General features: G+C 49.6%; 1 protein-coding gene and 7 non-coding genes across 8 annotated transcripts in view; 7 read left to right on the forward strand and 1 right to left on the reverse strand.

The window, feature by feature from the left end:
* The window catches only part of LOC143448762 (receptor-interacting serine/threonine-protein kinase 1-like), an 88,154-nt gene that overhangs the window by 57,773 nt on the left and 7,979 nt on the right, over positions 1-22,402 (reverse strand). The window lies entirely within an intron of this gene.
* Positions 1,009-1,090, forward strand: Trnas-uga (transfer RNA serine (anticodon UGA)). Its single transcript has one exon. It is a non-coding gene; the product is annotated as a tRNA-Ser (tRNA).
* Positions 3,976-4,057, forward strand: Trnas-uga (transfer RNA serine (anticodon UGA)). The gene has a single exon. It is a non-coding gene; the product is annotated as a tRNA-Ser (tRNA).
* Trnas-uga (transfer RNA serine (anticodon UGA)) lies at positions 5,666-5,747 on the forward strand. Its single transcript has one exon. It is a non-coding gene; the product is annotated as a tRNA-Ser (tRNA).
* On the forward strand, positions 12,462-12,543 carry Trnas-uga (transfer RNA serine (anticodon UGA)). Its single transcript has one exon. It is a non-coding gene; the product is annotated as a tRNA-Ser (tRNA).
* Trnas-uga (transfer RNA serine (anticodon UGA)) lies at positions 15,430-15,511 on the forward strand. The gene has a single exon. It is a non-coding gene; the product is annotated as a tRNA-Ser (tRNA).
* On the forward strand, positions 17,120-17,201 carry Trnas-uga (transfer RNA serine (anticodon UGA)). Its single transcript has one exon. It is a non-coding gene; the product is annotated as a tRNA-Ser (tRNA).
* Positions 20,342-20,423, forward strand: Trnas-uga (transfer RNA serine (anticodon UGA)). The gene has a single exon. It is a non-coding gene; the product is annotated as a tRNA-Ser (tRNA).

The raw sequence follows: 22,402 nt of genomic DNA on the forward strand, positions 1-22,402 counted from the left end.
GCCACCCGCTGGCTAGACTGACGTCCAGGCCACCCGCTGGCTAGACTGACGTCCAGGCCACCCGCTGGCTAGACTGACGTCCAGGCCACCCGCTGGCTAGACTGACGTCCAGGCCACCCGCTGGCTAGACTGACGTCCAGGCCACCCGCTGGCTAGACTGACGTCCAGGCCACCCGCTGGCTAGACTGACGTCCAGGCCACCCGCTGGCTAGACTGACGTCCAGGCCACCCGCTGGCTAGACTGACGTCCAGGCCACCAGCTGGCTAGACTGACGTCCAGGCAACCCGCTGGCTAGCCTGACGTCCAGGCCACCCGCTGGCTAGACTGACGTCCAGGCCACCCGCTGGCTAGACTATCGTCCAGGCCACCCGCTGGCTAGACTGACGTCCAGGCCACCCGCTGGCTAGACTGACGTCCAGGCCACCCGCTGGCTAGACTGAAAAATACATACTTGAAATTTGTAACGATATTTTTCAAATATAGGCGCTTAGGTTAACAGAAAGTCAAACTGAAGGAAATAACAGAAGTTTACTTTAGTACTTAAAATTTGGATGAAACTAGCTCTTAGTTAACTAGGAAACACTAGTTTAACAAGGAACTGAAAAAAGTGGCAGCAAACGTTAACATAAATTTTTCATAAGAGATTCGAGAAAAGTGCGAGTTTATCTATTTGCAGTGCAAATTAAGCACAGTTGTCGTGACGGAGTGGTTAACGCGACAGACTTGAAATTAGTTGGGCTCTGCCCGCGTAGGTTGGAATATTGCCGACAACGCGGAATTGAAATTATTTTTTCACAAGAGATTCGAGAAAAGTGCCATTTTAACAATTTGCATTGTAAATTAAGCACAGTTGTCGTGGCCGAGTGGTTAAGGCGACAGAATTGAAATATGTAGGGCTCTGCCCGCGTAAGTTCGAATCCTGCCGACAACGCGGGATTGAAATTATGTTTTCATAAGAGATTCGAGAAAAGTGCGAGTTTATTTATTTGCATTGAACATTATGCACAGTTGTCGTGGCCGAGTGGTTAAGGCGACAGACTTGAAATCTGTTGGGCTCTGCCCGCGCAGGTTCGAATCCTGCCGACAACGCGGATGTGAAATTATGTTTTCATAAGAGATTCGAGAAAAGTGCCATCTTATTTATTTGCGTTGAACATTAAGCACAGTTATCGTGGCCGAGTGGTTAAGGCGACAGACTTGAAATATGTAGGGCTCTGTCCGCGTAGGTTCGAATCCTGCCGACAACGTGGGATTGAATTTATGTTTTCATAACAGATTCGAGAAAAGTGCGATCTTATTTATTTGCGTTGAACTTTAAGCACAGTTGTCGTTGGGCCCTGCCCGAAATCTGAATCGAATCCCCGAATCCTGCCGACAACGCCGATATTACTTTTGCAATTTCAAATGGATAATCGGAAATGCGCCATTTTATCTATTTCATCTGTGCATTAAGCACAGTTGTCGTGGCCGAGTGGTTAAGGCGACAGACTCGAAATCTCTTGGTTCCTGCCCGCGTACGTTCGAATCCCGCCGACAACGCCGATATTACTTTTGCAATTTCATATGAATATTCGGAAATGTGGCATTTTATCTATTTCATCTATGCATTAGGCACAGTTGTCGTGGCGGAGTGGTTAAGGCGACAGACTCGAAATCTGTTGGGCCCAGCCCGCGTACGTTCGAATCCCGCCGACAAAGCCGATATTACTTTTGCAATTTCATATGGATATTCGGAAATGTGGCATTTTATCTATTTCATCTATGCATTAGGCACAGTTGTCGTGGCGGAGTGGTTAAGGCGACAGACTCGAAATCTGTTGGGCCCAGCCCGCGTACGTTCGAATCCCGCCGACAAAGCCGATATTACTTTTGCAACTTAATCTGGATATTGCATATGCATATTCATATGAATATGAAACTAGGGGGCGGGTGGAGGGTACACATACTACAGTGGAAAAATCGGTGAACGTCGATCGACAAGATGCAGGTTCAAACCAGCGGGCCGCAGAGTGACGAGCCAACAACCGTTTGTTGACCATAGACTGACGTTAAGCACCCTGACGTTAAGCACACTGACCATAGACTGACGTTAAGCACACTGACGTCTAGGCCACCCGCTGGCTAGACTGACGTCCAGGCCACCCGCTGGCCAGCCTGACGTCCAGGCCACCCGCTGGCCAGCCTGACGTCCAGGGCCACCCGCTGGCCAGCCTGACGTCCAGGGCCACCCGCTGGCCAGCCTGACGTCCAGGGCCACCCGCTGGCCAGCCTGACGTCCAGGGCCACCCGCTGGCCAGCCTGACGTCCAGGGCCACCCGCTGGCCAGCCTGACGTCCAGGGCCACCCGCTGGCCAGCCTGACGTCCAGGGCCACCCGCTGGCCAGCCTGACGTCCAGGGCCACCCGCTGGCCAGCCTGACGTCCAGGGCCACCCGCTGGCCAGCCTGACGTCCAGGGCCACCCGCTGGCCAGCCTGACGTCCAGGCCACCCGCTGGCCAGCCTGACGTCCAGGCCACCCGCTGGCCTGCCTGACGTCCAGGCCACCCGCTGGCCAGCCTGACGTCCAGGCCACCCGCTGGCCAGCCTGACGTCCAGGGCCACCCGCTGGCCAGCCTGACGTCCAGGGCCACCCGCTGGCCAGCCTGACGTCCAGGGCCACCCGCTGGCCAGCCTGACGTCCAGGGCCACCCGCTGGCCAGCCTGACGTCCAGGGCCACCCGCTGGCCAGCCTGACGTCCAGGGCCACCCGCTGGCCAGCCTGACGTCCAGGGCCACCCGCTGGCCAGCCTGACGTCCAGGCCACCCGCTGGCCAGCCTGACGTCCAGGCCACCCGCTGGCTAGCCTGACGTCCAGGCCACCCGCTGGCTAGCCTGACGTCCAGGCCACCCGCTGGCTAGCCTGACGTCCAGGCCACCCGCTGGCTAGCCTGACGTCCAGGCCACCCGCTGGCTAGCCTGACGTCCAGGCCACCCGCTGGCTAGCCTGACGTCCAGGCCACCCGCTGGCTAGCCTGACGTCCAGGCCACCCGCTGGCTAGCCTGACGTCCAGGCCACCCGCTGGCTAGCCTGACGTCCAGGCCACCCGCTGGCTAGCCTGACGTCCAAGCCACCCGCTGGCTAGCCTGACGTCCAGGCCACCCGCTGGCTAGCCTGACGTCCAGGCCACCCGCTGGCTAGACTGACGTCCAGGCCACCCGCTGGCTAGCCTGACGTCCAGGCCACCCGCTGGCTAGCCTGACGTCCAGGCCACCCGCTGGCTAGCCTGACGTCCAGGCCACCCGCTGGCTAGCCTGACGTCCAGGCCACCCGCTGGCTAGCCTGACGTCCAGGCCACCCGCTGGCTAGACTGACGTCCAGGCCACCCGCTGGCTAGACTGACGTCCAGGCCACCCGCTGGCTAGACTGAAAAATACAGACTTGAAATTTGTAACGATATTTTTCAAATATAGGCGCTTAGGTTAACAGAAAGTCAAACTGAAGGAAATAACAGAAGTTTACTTTAGTACTTAAAATTTGGATGAAACTAGCTCTTAGTTAACTAGGAAACACTAGTTTAACAAGGAACTGAAAAAAGTGGCAGCAAACGTTAACATAAATTTTTCATAAGAGATTCGAGAAAAGTGCGAGTTTATCTATTTGCAGTGCAAATTAAGCACAGTTGTCGTGACGGAGTGGTTAACGCGACAGACTTGAAATTAGTTGGGCTCTGCCCGCGTAGGTTGGAATATTGCCGACAACGCGGAATTGAAATTATTTTTTCACAAGAGATTCGAGAAAAGTGCCATTTTAACAATTTGCATTGTAAATTAAGCACAGTTGTCGTGGCCGAGTGGTTAAGGCGACAGAATTGAAATATGTAGGGCTCTGCCCGCGTAAGTTCGAATCCTGCCGACAACGCGGGATTGAAATTATGTTTTCATAAGAGATTCGAGAAAAGTGCGAGTTTATTTATTTGCATTGAACATTATGCACAGTTGTCGTGGCCGAGTGGTTAAGGCGACAGACTTGAAATCTGTTGGGCTCTGCCCGCGCAGGTTCGAATCCTGCCGACAACGCGGATGTGAAATTATGTTTTCATAAGAGATTCGAGAAAAGTGCCATCTTATTTATTTGCGTTGAACATTAAGCACAGTTATCGTGGCCGAGTGGTTAAGGCGACAGACTTGAAATATGTAGGGCTCTGTCCGCGTAGGTTCGAATCCTGCCGACAACGTGGGATTGAATTTATGTTTTCATAACAGATTCGAGAAAAGTGCGATCTTGTTTATTTGCGTTGAACTTTAAGCACAGTTGTCGTTGGGCCCTGCCCGAAATCTGAATCGAATCCCCGAATCCTGCCGACAACGCCGATATTACTTTTGCAATTTCAAATGGATAATCGGAAATGCGCCATTTTATCTATTTCATCTGTGCATTAAGCACAGTTGTCGTGGCCGAGTGGTTAAGGCGACAGACTCGAAATCTCTTGGTTCCTGCCCGCATACGTTCGAATCCCGCCGACAACGCCGATATTACTTTTGCAATTTCATATGAATATTCGGAAATGTGGCATTTTATCTATTTCATCTATGCATTAGGCACAGTTGTCGTGGCGGAGTGGTTAAGGCGACAGACTCGAAATCTGTTGGGCCCAGCCCGCGTACGTTCGAATCCCGCCGACAAAGCCGATATTACTTTTGCAATTTCATATGGATATTCGGAAATGTGGCATTTTATCTATTTCATCTATGCATTAGGCACAGTTGTCGTGGCGGAGTGGTTAAGGCGACAGACTCGAAATCTGTTGGGCCCAGCCCGCGTACGTTCGAATCCCGCCGACAAAGCCGATATTACTTTTGCAACTTAATCTGGATATTGCATATGCATATTCATATGAATATGAAACTAGGGGGCGGGTGGAGGGCACACATACTACAGTGGAAAAATCGGTGAACGTCGATCGACAAGATGCAGGTTCAAACCAGCGGGCCGCAGAGTGACGAGCCAACAACCGTTTGATGACCATTGACTGACGTCTAGGCCAGCAGCTGGCTAGCCTGACGTCTAGGCCAGCAGCTGGCTAGCCTGACGTCTAGGCCAGCAGCTGGCTAGACTGAAAAATACAGACTTGAAATTTGTAACGATATTTTTCAAATATAGGCGCTTAGGTTAACAGAAAGTCAAACTGAAGGAAATAACAGAAGTTTACTTTAGTACTTAAAATTTGGTTGAAACTAGCTCTTAGTTAACTAGGAAACACTAGTTTAACAAGGAACTGAAAAAAGTGGCAGCAAACGTTAACATAAATTTTTCATAAGAGATTCGAGAAAAGTGCGAGTTTATCTATTTGCAGTGCAAATTAAGCACAGTTGTCGTGACGGAGTGGTTAACGCGACAGACTTGAAATTAGTTGGGCTCTGCCCGCGTAGGTTGGAATATTGCCGACAACGCGGAATTGAAATTATTTTTTCACAAGAGATTCGAGAAAAGTGCCATTTTAACAATTTGCATTGTAAATTAAGCACAGTTGTCGTGGCCGAGTGGTTAAGGCGACAGAATTGAAATATGTATGGCTCTGCCCGCGTAAGTTCGAATCCTGCTGACAACGCGGGATTGAAATTATGTTTTCATAAGAGATTCGAGAAAAGTGCGAGTTTATTTATTTGCATTGAACATTAAGCACAGTTGTCGTGGCCGAGTGGTTAAGGCGACAGACTTGAAATCTGTTGGGCTCTGCCCGCGCAGGTTCGAATCATGCCGACAACGCGGATGTGAAATTATATTTTCATAAGAGATTCGAGAAAAGTGCCATCTTATTTATTTGCGTTGAACATTAAGCACAGTTGTCGTTGGGCCCTGCCCGAAATCTGAATCGAATCCCCGATTCCTGCCGACAACGCCGATATTACTTTTGCAATTTCAAATGGATAATCGGAAATGCGCCATTTTATCTATTTCATCTGTGCATTAAGCACAGTTGTCGTGGCCGAGTGGTTAAGGCGACAGACTCGAAATCTCTTGGTTCCTGCCCGCGTACGTTCGAATCCCGCCGACAACGCCGATATTACTTTTGCAATTTCATATGAATATTCGGAAATGTGGCATTTTATCTATTTCATCTATGCATTAGGCACAGTTGTCGTGGCGGAGTGGTTAAGGCGACAGACTCGAAATCTGTTGGGCCCAACCCGCGTACGTTCGAATCCCGCCGACAAAGCCGATATTACTTTTGCAATTTCATATGGATATTCGGAAATGTGGCATTTTATCTATTTCATCTATGCATTAGGCACAGTTGTCGTGGCGGAGTGGTTAAGGCGACAGACTCGAAATCTGTTGGGCCCAGCCCGCGTACGTTCGAATCCCGCCGACAAAGCCGATATTACTTTTGCAATCTGGATATTGCATATGCATATTCATATGAAACTAAGGGGCGGGTGGAGGGTACACATACTACAGTGGAAAAATCGGTGAACGTCGATCGACAAGATGCAGGTTCAAACCAGCGGGCTGCAGAGTGACGAGCCAACAACCGTTTGATGACCATAGACTGACGTCTAGGCCACCAGCTGGCTAGACTTAAGCAAATAACAGAAGTTTACTTTAGTACTTAAAATTTAGTTGAAACTAGCTTATAGTTAATACACTACAGAGACGTAGGCGTAGCTAGGTCTCGAAATCAAGTTGATTTTCATCTAGACTACGCTAGCTTGATTTTCATCTTGTCAGATTTGAAAGTCAGGAGAAGATAGGTATATAACCTACAAGGATGGCTGTAAAACATAAAAGCATGGTGATAAACGTGTTGCAATCAAAATCAAACAGAAAGATTAAATGATTAAAATTAATTCTACATATGGTTAAAATCTCAAACATACACCATAAATTTACTGACATTATGGAGAAATTCACAAAACGCACATAATCACTTAAAAAGATATACAGTACACATGTACAAAAGGTAAATTTAAGAACAATAATAGGTACCAGAAGTGTTCCAATTCCAATAGAACTACAGTGCAATATTTCAGTGTGTTTGCATCATAAAAAACAAACTTGGACGTGGTGCAACAATGAATCAAAGGTAAGAAACCAAACAAATGCAGACAGCACCAGTGGTTGCAAGGAAAAGTAATACGACCAAACAATTAGGCTAATAATACTTCATACAAGTGAACAAAGTTTAGGTAATATGTCATACAGTACACACAATAACATCCATCACACATACTACAGTGGAAAAATCGGTGAACGTCGATCGACAAGATGCAGGTTCAAACCAGCGGGCCGCAGAGTGACGAGCCAACAACCGTTTGTTGACCATAGACTGACGTTAAGCACCCTGACGTTAAGCACACTGACCATAGACTGACGTTAAGCACACTGACGTCTAGGCCACCCGCTGGCTAGACTGACGTCTAGGCCACCCGCTGGCTAGACTGACGTCCAGGCCACCCGCTGGCTAGACTGACGTCCAGGCCACCCGCTGGCTAGACTGACGTCCAGGCCACCCGCTGGCTAGACTGACGTCCAGGCCACCCGCTGGCTAGACTGACGTCCAGGCCACCCGCTGGCTAGCCTGACGTCCAGGCCACCCGCTGGCTAGACTGACGTCCAGGCCACCCGCTGGCTAGACTGACGTCCAGGCCACCCGCTGGCTAGACTGACGTCCAGGCCACCCGCTGGCTAGACTGACGTCCAGGCCACCCGCTGGCTAGACTGACGTCCAGGCCACCCGCTGGCTAGACTGACGTCCAGGCCACCAGCTGGCTAGACTGACGTCCAGGCCACCAGCTGGCTAGACTCACGTCTAGACCACCAGAAACTTGCCCTCCTATTCACCTAAACCTAATCCTAATCACTTACCTTATATAATATATATAGATATAGTCATAAGTAAATCTAAAATTTATGAATTTCTTCACGTTTAAGGGGTCACTTCCCAATAATACGACAATTTTGTGCCGGCAACACAGTGATTGTGATTGTGTCGCACTCAATGCGTCATATTAAAAAAAGTAAAAATTTTCCGGTCCAATGCGCACGTGACGTCGATATGGAGTATTTCGTCGTTGTTTTGACGACAGCTGGTTCCAGGTCTAGGCTAAGTTGTAAATTTTGTGTGGGTTTGAATTTTTGTTTTTTTGGAGTATTTGTCATAAAATGTTAAGCTAAAAACTTGTTGTAAAGTTTAGGCAATTGTTATAGAAAACTGAGTACATGGATTTTGTCCAAATTAAGACTGTAGACAGACATAACCTAGGTCTTGTTGCAAGCCAAAATTCAGGGTAGGTTTATAATGTAGTTTTGCGTTGGTAGCTTCTTGATTTAATGTAGGGGAGACCGGGGTTAGTTGGACAGCGGGGTTAGTTGAAAAATCGCAGTTTTAGTACTCCCCGAACATCTTTGTAAATCTTTACTGCCCCTTAGTGATTGATAACGATGTTATCTATTCGCCATGTTAATGTTATTGGTCTCAGAGCAGAAGCATAAGAGTGGTACACGTTTTTCTGTTTTTTACACTTTGAACTAAAATTCGAGCTTGTTGGTAAATATAGTGTAACATAGTGCTCTAGAGAGACAATTGAAAGTTCATTAGTCTATATTGACCGTAGGTGCCATGGTACCAGAAAAGGCAGAGGCAATTAAATTACCTGGTTTAGTAGCTACATAAAAAGTAAGTTTTCTCTCCCATGTGCATACGGGGTTAGTTGGAAAATTTTGAATGGGGTTAGTTGGAATATGTAAAATCATATGAGTAAAATGTTTTTTTATTAATGCTTGATGGAATTCATATTTTTAACTTATACAACCTCGTACAGTTAAGTTGGAACTTGTTATTTGATACAGATCGACAAATAGGCTTTTCTACACTTTTTAATTGAAAGTATGCGCGAGTATAAACGCAAAACTCAACGTGGATCTACGCGGATCAACGAAACGCTGTCAGCAGAAATTTTTCTTCCCTGTTGACTTGTCGGGCTACAATCCACAATAGATTGATTGACATTCAAAGAACAGACACTTTTGAATACTGTATATAACAAATTGATATATTTTCCAACTAACCCCGTGTGGTTTTCCAACAAACCCCGGCTTCGGGGTTAGTAGAAAAATGTGACTGATGTCTGAAAAAATAAAGTTTGCGCGTAAACCTGTAACAATTTCTGGTCAGTCTTTTGTAATAAGTTGTAGACCAGCGTAGTCATTATGCCAGACTAGATAAAGGTTTCGAAGATCCTTCTGAATTTTTGTGGTTTAAATTTTCCTAAAATTTTATCCAACTAACCCCGGTCTCCCCTACTTTGCATTGAAAAGCCTATCTCTTTGAATTGGGACATGACCCTTTTAGCATGGCTGAATTATCTAGTTAACGAGGCACGCATAGCACACCTATGTAAATAGGCTTAACTATTTTATGTTGTGCTTATCAGGTCTCAATAACAATGTAATTGAAATTGTAATTAGGCAAAAATTTTATCAAATTACAATTACACAAAATAAAAATCCTTCAATTACAATTACATGAAAAATGTAATTAATTACATTCAGCTCAATTACAAATTACAATTGATCCAACTCTTATCTGTACCAAAACCTCTTTAACGTTGCAAATTATTACCTATTTGTATCTTTTACAAAAAAAAACATGGTTTGGTAAGCTATGATAACCCTTATCTTTGGTCTGAGAAAAGTCTTTGCACGACTTCAACCCGGCCATGATTTCTCAAGACTCGAGCCCCGGTTACCGAACTGGCCTTTGTGCAAGTTCTGACTGCCACAAATTTTTTATTTGTTTTTTTTTATATTGTACTACCCAAATTTAGAACTGTATACCAGGTCCACTGAACAGGAGCAAGTGTCGTTTAGGTACTGGGTATCGAACACGGAACTTTGGGCTGCACTATTGCGAGTCCAGCGCTCTGACCACTCAGCCACCGAGCCGACTTACATATTTGAGAGATGAAGCCAAACGAAGCGAAAATCACATAAAATATTGTACCGTAGCGTTGCTAAAGCAATTGATTGCCTTCAAAAATATGAATCACAGCAGAAACTTTGATGGACAAATAGTGCCAGCATCGATAACAAGAAGAAACATAACAGGACAAGAGATTTGGATATGTTACAACAATGCTATTTTGAGGAATGTAGTGTTTCTGTTAAGTATTGAATCTTAATAGTTTTTTGTAACTAACGTATTTGTTACATGCACTCGAAATAGTTTTCCTGAAAAATTCGTTTGTAGGCTAAACTAGTCTCACATATTTAGTAGCTGATACATACATATTTACATGGTATATAGCCTACAAGGATGGCTGTAAAACATAAAAGCATGGTGATAAACGTGTTGCAATCAAAATCAAACAGAAAGATTAAATGATTAAAATTAATTCTACATATGGTTAAAATCTCAAACATACACCATAAATTTACTGACATTATGGAGAAATTCACAAAACGCACATAATCACTTAAAAAGATATACAGTACACATGTACAAAAGGTAAATTTAAGAACAATAATAGGTACCAGAAGTGTTCCAATTCCAATAGAACTACAGTGCAATATTTCAGTGTGTTTGCATCATAAAAAACAAACTTGGACGTGGTGCAACAATGAATCAAAGGTAAGAAACCAAACAAATGCAGACAGCACCAGTGGTTGCAAGGAAAAGTAATACGACCAAACAATTAGGCTAATAATACTTCATACAAGTGAACAAAGTTTAGGTAATATGTCATACAGTACACACAATAACATCCATCACACATACTACAGTGGAAAAATCGGTGAACGTCGATCGACAAGATGCAGGTTCAAACCAGCGGGCCGCAGAGTGACGAGCCAACAACCGTTTGTTGACCATAGACTGACGTTAAGCACCCTGACGTTAAGCACACTGACCATAGACTGACGTTAAGCACACTGACGTCTAGGCCACCCGCTGGCTAGACTGACGTCTAGGCCACCCGCTGGCTAGACTGACGTCCAGGCCACCCGCTGGCTAGACTGACGTCCAGGCCACCCGCTGGCTAGACTGACGTCCAGGCCACCCGCTGGCTAGACTGACGTCCAGGCCACCCGCTGGCTAGACTGACGTCCAGGCCACCCGCTGGCTAGCCTGACGTCCAGGCCACCCGCTGGCTAGACTGACGTCCAGGCCACCCGCTGGCTAGACTGACGTCCAGGCCACCCGCTGGCTAGACTGACGTCCAGGCCACCCGCTGGCTAGACTGACGTCCAGGCCACCCGCTGGCTAGACTGACGTCCAGGCCACCCGCTGGCTAGACTGACGTCCAGGCCACCAGCTGGCTAGACTGACGTCCAGGCCACCCGCTGGCTAGACTGACGTCCAGGCCACCAGCTGGCTAGACTGACGTCCAGGCCACCCGCTGGCTAGACTGACGTCCAGGCCACCCGCTGGCTAGACTGACGTCCAGGCCACCCGCTGGCTAGACTGACGTCCAGGCCACCCGCTGGCTAGACTGACGTCCAGGCCACCCGCTGGCTAGACTGACGTCCAGGCCACCCGCTGGCTAGACTGACGTCCAGGCCACCCGCTGGCTAGACTGACGTCCAGGCCACCCGCTGGCTAGACTGACGTCCAGGCCACCCGCTGGCTAGACTGACGTCCAGGCCACCCGCTGGCTAGACTGACGTCCAGGCCACCCGCTGGCTAGACTGACGTCCAGGCCACCAGCTGGCTAGACTGACGTCCAGGCAACCCGCTGGCTAGCCTGACGTCCAGGCCACCCGCTGGCTAGACTGACGTCCAGGCCACCCGCTGGCTAGACTATCGTCCAGGCCACCCGCTGGCTAGACTGACGTCCAGGCCACCCGCTGGCTAGACTGACGTCCAGGCCACCCGCTGGCTAGACTGACGTCCAGGCCACCCGCTGGCTAGACTGAAAAATACATACTTGAAATTTGTAACGATATTTTTCAAATATAGGCGCTTAGGTTAACAGAAAGTCAAACTGAAGGAAATAACAGAAGTTTACTTTAGTACTTAAAATTTGGATGAAACTAGCTCTTAGTTAACTAGGAAACACTAGTTTAACAAGGAACTGAAAAAAGTGGCAGCAAACGTTAACATAAATTTTTCATAAGAGATTCGAGAAAAGTGCGAGTTTATCTATTTGCAGTGCAAATTAAGCACAGTTGTCGTGACGGAGTGGTTAACGCGACAGACTTGAAATTAGTTGGGCTCTGCCCGCGTAGGTTGGAATATTGCCGACAACGCGGAATTGAAATTATTTTTTCACAAGAGATTCGAGAAAAGTGCCATTTTAACAATTTGCATTGTAAATTAAGCACAGTTGTCGTGGCCGAGTGGTTAAGGCGACAGAATTGAAATATGTAGGGCTCTGCCCGCGTAAGTTCGAATCCTGCCGACAACGCGGGATTGAAATTATGTTTTCATAAGAGATTCGAGAAAAGTGCGAGTTTATTTATTTGCATTGAACATTATGCACAGTTGTCGTGGCCGAGTGGTTAAGGCGACAGACTTGAAATCTGTTGGGCTCTGCCCGCGCAGGTTCGAATCCTGCCGACAACGCGGATGTGAAATTATGTTTTCATAAGAGATTCGAGAAAAGTGCCATCTTATTTATTTGCGTTGAACATTAAGCACAGTTATCGTGGCCGAGTGGTTAAGGCGACAGACTTGAAATATGTAGGGCTCTGTCCGCGTAGGTTCGAATCCTGCCGACAACGTGGGATTGAATTTATGTTTTCATAACAGATTCGAGAAAAGTGCGATCTTATTTATTTGCGTTGAACTTTAAGCACAGTTGTCGTTGGGCCCTGCCCGAAATCTGAATCGAATCCCCGAATCCTGCCGACAACGCCGATATTACTTTTGCAATTTCAAATGGATAATCGGAAATGCGCCATTTTATCTATTTCATCTGTGCATTAAGCACAGTTGTCGTGGCCGAGTGGTTAAGGCGACAGACTCGAAATCTCTTGGTTCCTGCCCGCGTACGTTCGAATCCCGCCGACAACGCCGATATTACTTTTGCAATTTCATATGAATATTCGGAAATGTGGCATTTTATCTATTTCATCTATGCATTAGGCACAGTTGTCGTGGCGGAGTGGTTAAGGCGACAGACTCGAAATCTGTTGGGCCCAGCCCGCGTACGTTCGAATCCCGCCGACAAAGCCGATATTACTTTTGCAATTTCATATGGATATTCGGAAATGTGGCATTTTATCTATTTCATCTATGCATTAGGCACAGTTGTCGTGGCGGAGTGGTTAAGGCGACAGACTCGAAATCTGTTGGGCCCAGCCCGCGTACGTTCGAATCCCGCCGACAAAGCCGATATTACTTTTGCAACTTAATCTGGATATTGCATATGCATATTCATATGAATATGAAACTAGGGGGCGGGTGGAGGGTACACATACTACAGTGGAAAAATCGGTGAACGTCGATCGACAAGATGCAGGTTCAAACCAGCGGGCCGCAGAGTGACGAGCCAACAACCGTTTGTTGACCATAGACTGACGTTAAGCACCCTGACGTTAAGCACACTGACCATAGACTGACGTTAAGCACACTGACGTCTAGGCCACCCGCTGGCTAGACTGACGTCCAGGCCACCCGCTGGCCAGCCTGACGTCCAGGCCACCCGCTGGCCAGCCTGACGTCCAGGGCCACCCGCTGGCCAGCCTGACGTCCAGGGCCACCCGCTGGCCAGCCTGACGTCCAGGGCCACCCGCTGGCCAGCCTGACGTCCAGGGCCACCCGCTGGCCAGCCTGACGTCCAGGGCCACCCGCTGGCCAGCCTGACGTCCAGGGCCACCCGCTGGCCAGCCTGACGTCCAGGGCCACCCGCTGGCCAGCCTGACGTCCAGGGCCACCCGCTGGCCAGCCTGACGTCCAGGGCCACCCGCTGGCCAGCCTGACGTCCAGGGCCACCCGCTGGCCAGCCTGACGTCCAGGCCACCCGCTGGCCAGCCTGACGTCCAGGCCACCCGCTGGCCTGCCTGACGTCCAGGGCCACCCGCTGGCCAGCCTGACGTCCAGGCCACCCGCTGGCCAGCCTGACGTCCAGGGCCACCCGCTGGCCAGCCTGACGTCCAGGGCCACCCGCTGGCCAGCCTGACGTCCAGGGCCACCCGCTGGCCAGCCTGACGTCCAGGGCCACCCGCTGGCCAGCCTGACGTCCAGGGCCACCCGCTGGCCAGCCTGACGTCCAGGGCCACCCGCTGGCCAGCCTGACGTCCAGGGCCACCCGCTGGCCAGCCTGACGTCCAGGCCACCCGCTGGCCAGCCTGACGTCCAGGCCACCCGCTGGCTAGCCTGACGTCCAGGCCACCCGCTGGCTAGCCTGACGTCCAGGCCACCCGCTGGCTAGCCTGACGTCCAGGCCACCCGCTGGCTAGCCTGACGTCCAGGCCACCCGCTGGCTAGCCTGACGTCCAGGCCACCCGCTGGCTAGCCTGACGTCCAGGCCACCCGCTGGCTAGCCTGACGTCCAGGCCACCCGCTGGCTAGCCTGACGTCCAGGCCACCCGCTGGCTAGCCTGACGTCCAGGCCACCCGCTGGCTAGCCTGACGTCCAGGCCACCCGCTGGCTAGCCTGACGTCCAGGCCACCCGCTGGCTAGCCTGACGTCCAGGCCACCCGCTGGCTAGACTGACGTCCAGGCCACCCGCTGGCTAGCCTGACGTCCAGGCCACCCGCTGGCTAGCCTGACGTCCAGGCCACCCGCTGGCTAGCCTGACGTCCAGGCCACCCGCTGGCTAGCCTGACGTCCAGGCCACCCGCTGGCTAGCCTGACGTCCAGGCCACCCGCTGGCTAGACTGACGTCCAGGCCACCCGCTGGCTAGACTGACGTCCAGGCCACCCGCTGGCTAGACTGAAAAATACAGACTTGAAATTTGTAACGATATTTTTCAAATATAGGCGCTTAGGTTAACAGAAAGTCAAACTGAAGGAAATAACAGAAGTTTACTTTAGTACTTAAAATTTGGATGAAACTAGCTCTTAGTTAACTAGGAAACACTAGTTTAACAAGGAACTGAAAAAAGTGGCAGCAAACGTTAACATAAATTTTTCATAAGAGATTCGAGAAAAGTGCGAGTTTATCTATTTGCAGTGCAAATTAAGCACAGTTGTCGTGACGGAGTGGTTAACGCGACAGACTTGAAATTAGTTGGGCTCTGCCCGCGTAGGTTGGAATATTGCCGACAACGCGGAATTGAAATTATTTTTTCACAAGAGATTCGAGAAAAGTGCCATTTTAACAATTTGCATTGTAAATTAAGCACAGTTGTCGTGGCCGAGTGGTTAAGGCGACAGAATTGAAATATGTAGGGCTCTGCCCGCGTAAGTTCGAATCCTGCCGACAACGCGGGATTGAAATTATGTTTTCATAAGAGATTCGAGAAAAGTGCGAGTTTATTTATTTGCATTGAACATTATGCACAGTTGTCGTGGCCGAGTGGTTAAGGCGACAGACTTGAAATCTGTTGGGCTCTGCCCGCGCAGGTTCGAATCCTGCCGACAACGCGGATGTGAAATTATGTTTTCATAAGAGATTCGAGAAAAGTGCCATCTTATTTATTTGCGTTGAACATTAAGCACAGTTATCGTGGCCGAGTGGTTAAGGCGACAGACTTGAAATATGTAGGGCTCTGTCCGCGTAGGTTCGAATCCTGCCGACAACGTGGGATTGAATTTATGTTTTCATAACAGATTCGAGAAAAGTGCGATCTTGTTTATTTGCGTTGAACTTTAAGCACAGTTGTCGTTGGGCCCTGCCCGAAATCTGAATCGAATCCCCGAATCCTGCCGACAACGCCGATATTACTTTTGCAATTTCAAATGGATAATCGGAAATGCGCCATTTTATCTATTTCATCTGTGCATTAAGCACAGTTGTCGTGGCCGAGTGGTTAAGGCGACAGACTCGAAATCTCTTGGTTCCTGCCCGCATACGTTCGAATCCCGCCGACAACGCCGATATTACTTTTGCAATTTCATATGAATATTCGGAAATGTGGCATTTTATCTATTTCATCTATGCATTAGGCACAGTTGTCGTGGCGGAGTGGTTAAGGCGACAGACTCGAAATCTGTTGGGCCCAGCCCGCGTACGTTCGAATCCCGCCGACAAAGCCGATATTACTTTTGCAATTTCATATGGATATTCGGAAATGTGGCATTTTATCTATTTCATCTATGCATTAGGCACAGTTGTCGTGGCGGAGTGGTTAAGGCGACAGACTCGAAATCTGTTGGGCCCAGCCCGCGTACGTTCGAATCCCGCCGACAAAGCCGATATTACTTTTGCAACTTAATCTGGATATTGCATATGCATATTCATATGAATATGAAACTAGGGGGCGGGTGGAGGGCACACATACTACAGTGGAAAAATCGGTGAACGTCGATCGACAAGATGCAGGTTCAAACCAGCGGGCCGCAGAGTGACGAGCCAACAACCGTTTGATGACCATTGACTGACGTCTAGGCCAGCAGCTGGCTAGCCTGACGTCTAGGCCAGCAGCTGGCTAGCCTGACGTCTAGGCCAGCAGCTGGCTAGACTGAAAAATACAGACTTGAAATTTGTAACGATATTTTTCAAATATAGGCGCTTAGGTTAACAGAAAGTCAAACTGAAGGAAATAACAGAAGTTTACTTTAGTACTTAAAATTTGGTTGAAACTAGCTCTTAGTTAACTAGGAAACACTAGTTTAACAAGGAACTGAAAAAAGTGGCAGCAAACGTTAACATAAATTTTTCATAAGAGATTCGAGAAAAGTGCGAGTTTATCTATTTGCAGTGCAAATTAAGCACAGTTGTCGTGACGGAGTGGTTAACGCGACAGACTTGAAATTAGTTGGGCTCTGCCCGCGTAGGTTGGAATATTGCCGACAACGCGGAATTGAAATTATTTTTTCACAAGAGATTCGAGAAAAGTGCCATTTTAACAATTTGCATTGTAAATTAAGCACAGTTGTCGTGGCCGAGTGGTTAAGGCGACAGAATTGAAATATGTATGGCTCTGCCCGCGTAAGTTCGAATCCTGCTGACAACGCGGGATTGAAATTATGTTTTCATAAGAGATTCGAGAAAAGTGCGAGTTTATTTATTTGCATTGAACATTAAGCACAGTTGTCGTGGCCGAGTGGTTAAGGCGACAGACTTGAAATCTGTTGGGCTCTGCCCGCGCAGGTTCGAATCATGCCGACAACGCGGATGTGAAATTATATTTTCATAAGAGATTCGAGAAAAGTGCCATCTTATTTATTTGCGTTGAACATTAAGCACAGTTGTCGTTGGGCCCTGCCCGAAATCTGAATCGAATCCCCGATTCCTGCCGACAACGCCGATATTACTTTTGCAATTTCAAATGGATAATCGGAAATGCGCCATTTTATCTATTTCATCTGTGCATTAAGCACAGTTGTCGTGGCCGAGTGGTTAAGGCGACAGACTCGAAATCTCTTGGTTCCTGCCCGCGTACGTTCGAATCCCGCCGACAACGCCGATATTACTTTTGCAATTTCATATGAATATTCGGAAATGTGGCATTTTATCTATTTCATCTATGCATTAGGCACAGTTGTCGTGGCGGAGTGGTTAAGGCGACAGACTCGAAATCTGTTGGGCCCAACCCGCGTACGTTCGAATCCCGCCGACAAAGCCGATATTACTTTTGCAATTTCATATGGATATTCGGAAATGTGGCATTTTATCTATTTCATCTATGCATTAGGCACAGTTGTCGTGGCGGAGTGGTTAAGGCGACAGACTCGAAATCTGTTGGGCCCAGCCCGCGTACGTTCGAATCCCGCCGACAAAGCCGATATTACTTTTGCAATCTGGATATTGCATATGCATATTCATATGAAACTAAGGGGCGGGTGGAGGGTACACATACTACAGTGGAAAAATCGGTGAACGTCGATCGACAAGATGCAGGTTCAAACCAGCGGGCTGCAGAGTGACGAGCCAACAACCGTTTGATGACCATAGACTGACGTCTAGGCCACCAGCTGGCTAGACTTAAGCAAATAACAGAAGTTTACTTTAGTACTTAAAATTTAGTTGAAACTAGCTTATAGTTAATACACTACAGAGACGTAGGCGTAGCTAGGTCTCGAAATCAAGTTGATTTTCATCTAGACTACGCTAGCTTGATTTTCATCTTGTCAGATTTGAAAGTCAGGAGAAGATAGGTATATAACCTACAAGGATGGCTGTAAAACATAAAAGCATGGTGATAAACGTGTTGCAATCAAAATCAAACAGAAAGATTAAATGATTAAAATTAATTCTACATATGGTTAAAATCTCAAACATACACCATAAATTTACTGACATTATGGAGAAATTCACAAAACGCACATAATCACTTAAAAAGATATACAGTACACATGTACAAAAGGTAAATTTAAGAACAATAATAGGTACCAGAAGTGTTCCAATTCCAATAGAACTACAGTGCAATATTTCAGTGTGTTTGCATCATAAAAAACAAACTTGGACGTGGTGCAACAATGAATCAAAGGTAAGAAACCAAACAAATGCAGACAGCACCAGTGGTTGCAAGGAAAAGTAATACGACCAAACAATTAGGCTAATAATACTTCATACAAGTGAACAAAGTTTAGGTAATATGTCATACAGTACACACAATAACATCCATCACACATACTACAGTGGAAAAATCGGTGAACGTCGATCGACAAGATGCAGGTTCAAACCAGCGGGCCGCAGAGTGACGAGCCAACAACCGTTTGTTGACCATAGACTGACGTTAAGCACCCTGACGTTAAGCACACTGACCATAGACTGACGTTAAGCACACTGACGTCTAGGCCACCCGCTGGCTAGACTGACGTCTAGGCCACCCGCTGGCTAGACTGACGTCCAGGCCACCCGCTGGCTAGACTGACGTCCAGGCCACCCGCTGGCTAGACTGACGTCCAGGCCACCCGCTGGCTAGACTGACGTCCAGGCCACCCGCTGGCTAGACTGACGTCCAGGCCACCCGCTGGCTAGCCTGACGTCCAGGCCACCCGCTGGCTAGACTGACGTCCAGGCCACCCGCTGGCTAGACTGACGTCCAGGCCACCCGCTGGCTAGACTGACGTCCAGGCCACCCGCTGGCTAGACTGACGTCCAGGCCACCCGCTGGCTAGACTGACGTCCAGGCCACCCGCTGGCTAGACTGACGTCCAGGCCACCAGCTGGCTAGACTGACGTCCAGGCCACCCGCTGGCTAGACTGACGTCCAGGCCACCAGCTGGCTAGACTGACGTCCAGGCCACCCGCTGGCTAGACTGACGTCCAGGCCACCCGCTGGCTAGACTGACGTCCAGGCCACCCGCTGGCTAGACTGACGTCCAGGCCACCCGCTGGCTAGACTGACGTCCAGGCCACCCGCTGGCTAGACTGACGTCCAGGCCACCCGCTGGCTAGACTGACGTCCAGGCCACCCGCTGGCTAGACTGACGTCCAGGCCACCCGCTGGCTAGACTGACGTCCAGGCCACCCGCTGGCTAGACTGACGTCCAGGCCACCCGCTGGCTAGACTGACGTCCAGGCCACCCGCTGGCTAGACTGACGTCCAGGCAACCCGCTGGCTAGCCTGACGTCCAGGCCACCCGCTGGCTAGACTGACGTCCAGGCCACCCGCTGGCTAGACTATCGTCCAGGCCACCCGCTGGCTAGACTGACGTCCAGGCCACCCGCTGGCTAGACTGACGTCCAGGCCACCCGCTGGCTAGACTGACGTCCAGGCCACCCGCTGGCTAGACTGAAAAATACATACTTGAAATTTGTAACGATATTTTTCAAATATAGGCGCTTAGGTTAACAGAAAGTCAAACTGAAGGAAATAACAGAAGTTTACTTTAGTACTTAAAATTTGGATGAAACTAGCTCTTAGTTAACTAGGAAACACTAGTTTAACAAGGAACTGAAAAAAGTGGCAGCAAACGTTAACATAAATTTTTCATAAGAGATTCGAGAAAAGTGCGAGTTTATCTATTTGCAGTGCAAATTAAGCACAGTTGTCGTGACGGAGTGGTTAACGCGACAGACTTGAAATTAGTTGGGCTCTGCCCGCGTAGGTTGGAATATTGCCGACAACGCGGAATTGAAATTATTTTTTCACAAGAGATTCGAGAAAAGTGCCATTTTAACAATTTGCATTGTAAATTAAGCACAGTTGTCGTGGCCGAGTGGTTAAGGCGACAGAATTGAAATATGTAGGGCTCTGCCCGCGTAAGTTCGAATCCTGCCGACAACGCGGGATTGAAATTATGTTTTCATAAGAGATTCGAGAAAAGTGCGAGTTTATTTATTTGCATTGAACATTATGCACAGTTGTCGTGGCCGAGTGGTTAAGGCGACAGACTTGAAATCTGTTGGGCTCTGCCCGCGCAGGTTCGAATCCTGCCGACAACGCGGATGTGAAATTATGTTTTCATAAGAGATTCGAGAAAAGTGCCATCTTATTTATTTGCGTTGAACATTAAGCACAGTTATCGTGGCCGAGTGGTTAAGGCGACAGACTTGAAATATGTAGGGCTCTGTCCGCGTAGGTTCGAATCCTGCCGACAACGTGGGATTGAATTTATGTTTTCATAACAGATTCGAGAAAAGTGCGATCTTATTTATTTGCGTTGAACTTTAAGCACAGTTGTCGTTGGGCCCTGCCCGAAATCTGAATCGAATCCCCGAATCCTGCCGACAACGCCGATATTACTTTTGCAATTTCAAATGGATAATCGGAAATGCGCCATTTTATCTATTTCATCTGTGCATTAAGCACAGTTGTCGTGGCCGAGTGGTTAAGGCGACAGACTCGAAATCTCTTGGTTCCTGCCCGCGTACGTTCGAATCCCGCCGACAACGCCGATATTACTTTTGCAATTTCATATGAATATTCGGAAATGTGGCATTTTATCTATTTCATCTATGCATTAGGCACAGTTGTCGTGGCGGAGTGGTTAAGGCGACAGACTCGAAATCTGTTGGGCCCAGCCCGCGTGCGTTCGAATCCCGCCGACAAAGCCGATATTACTTTTGCAATTTCATATGGATATTCGGAAATGTGGCATTTTATCTATTTCATCTATGCATTAGGCACAGTTGTCGTGGCGGAGTGGTTAAGGCGACAGACTCGAAATCTGTTGGGCCCAGCCCGCGTACGTTCGAATCCCGCCGACAAAGCCGATATTACTTTTGCAACTTAATCTGGATATTGCATATGCATATTCATATGAATATGAAACTAGGGGGCGGGTGGAGGGTACACATACTACAGTGGAAAAATCGGTGAACGTCGATCGACAAGATGCAGGTTCAAACCAGCGGGCCGCAGAGTGACGAGCCAACAACCGTTTGTTGACCATAGACTGACGTTAAGCACCCTGACGTTAAGCACACTGACCATAGACTGACGTTAAGCACACTGACGTCTAGGCCACCCGCTGGCTAGACTGACGTCCAGGCCACCCGCTGGCCAGCCTGACGTCCAGGGCCACCCGCTGGCCAGCCTGACGTCCAGGGCCACCCGCTGGCCAGCCTGACGTCCAGGGCCACCCGCTGGCCAGCCTGACGTCCAGGGCCACCCGCTGGCCAGCCTGACGTCCAGGGCCACCCGCTGGCCAGCCTGACGTCCAGGGCCACCCGCTGGCCAGCCTGACGTCCAGGGCCACCCGCTGGCCAGCCTGACGTCCAGGGCCACCCGCTGGCCAGCCTGACGTCCAGGGCCACCCGCTGGCCAGCCTGACGTCCAGGGCCACCCGCTGGCCAGCCTGACGTCCAGGGCCACCCGCTGGCCAGCCTGACGTCCAGGCCACCCGCTGGCCAGCCTGACGTCCAGGCCACCCGCTGGCCAGCCTGACGTCCAGGCCACCCGCTGGCCAGCCTGACGTCCAGGCCACCCGCTGGCCAGCCTGACGTCCAGGGCCACCCGCTGGCCAGCCTGACGTCCAGGGCCACCCGCTGGCCAGCCTGACGTCCAGGGCCACCCGCTGGCCAGCCTGACGTCCAGGCCACCCGCTGGCCAGCCTGACGTCCAGGGCCACCCGCTGGCTAGACTGACGTCCAGGGCCACCCGCTGGCTAGCCTGACGTCCAGGCCACCCGCTGGCTAGCCTGACGTCCAGGCCACCCGCTGGCTAGCCTGACGTCCAGGCCACCCGCTGGCTAGCCTGACGTCCAGGCCACCCGCTGGCTAGCCTGACGTCCAGGCCACCCGCTGGCTAGCCTGACGTCCAGGCCACCCGCTGGCTAGCCTGACGTCCAGGCCACCCGCTGGCTAGCCTGACGTCCAGGCCACCCGCTGGCTAGCCTGACGTCCAGGCCACCCGCTGGCTAGCCTGACGTCCAGGCCACCCGCTGGCTAGCCTGACGTCCAGGCCACCCGCTGGCTAGCCT

Source organism: Clavelina lepadiformis, chromosome 3, assembly GCF_947623445.1.
Source record: "Clavelina lepadiformis chromosome 3, kaClaLepa1.1, whole genome shotgun sequence".
Taxonomy (NCBI): Eukaryota; Metazoa; Chordata; class Ascidiacea; order Aplousobranchia; family Clavelinidae; genus Clavelina; species Clavelina lepadiformis.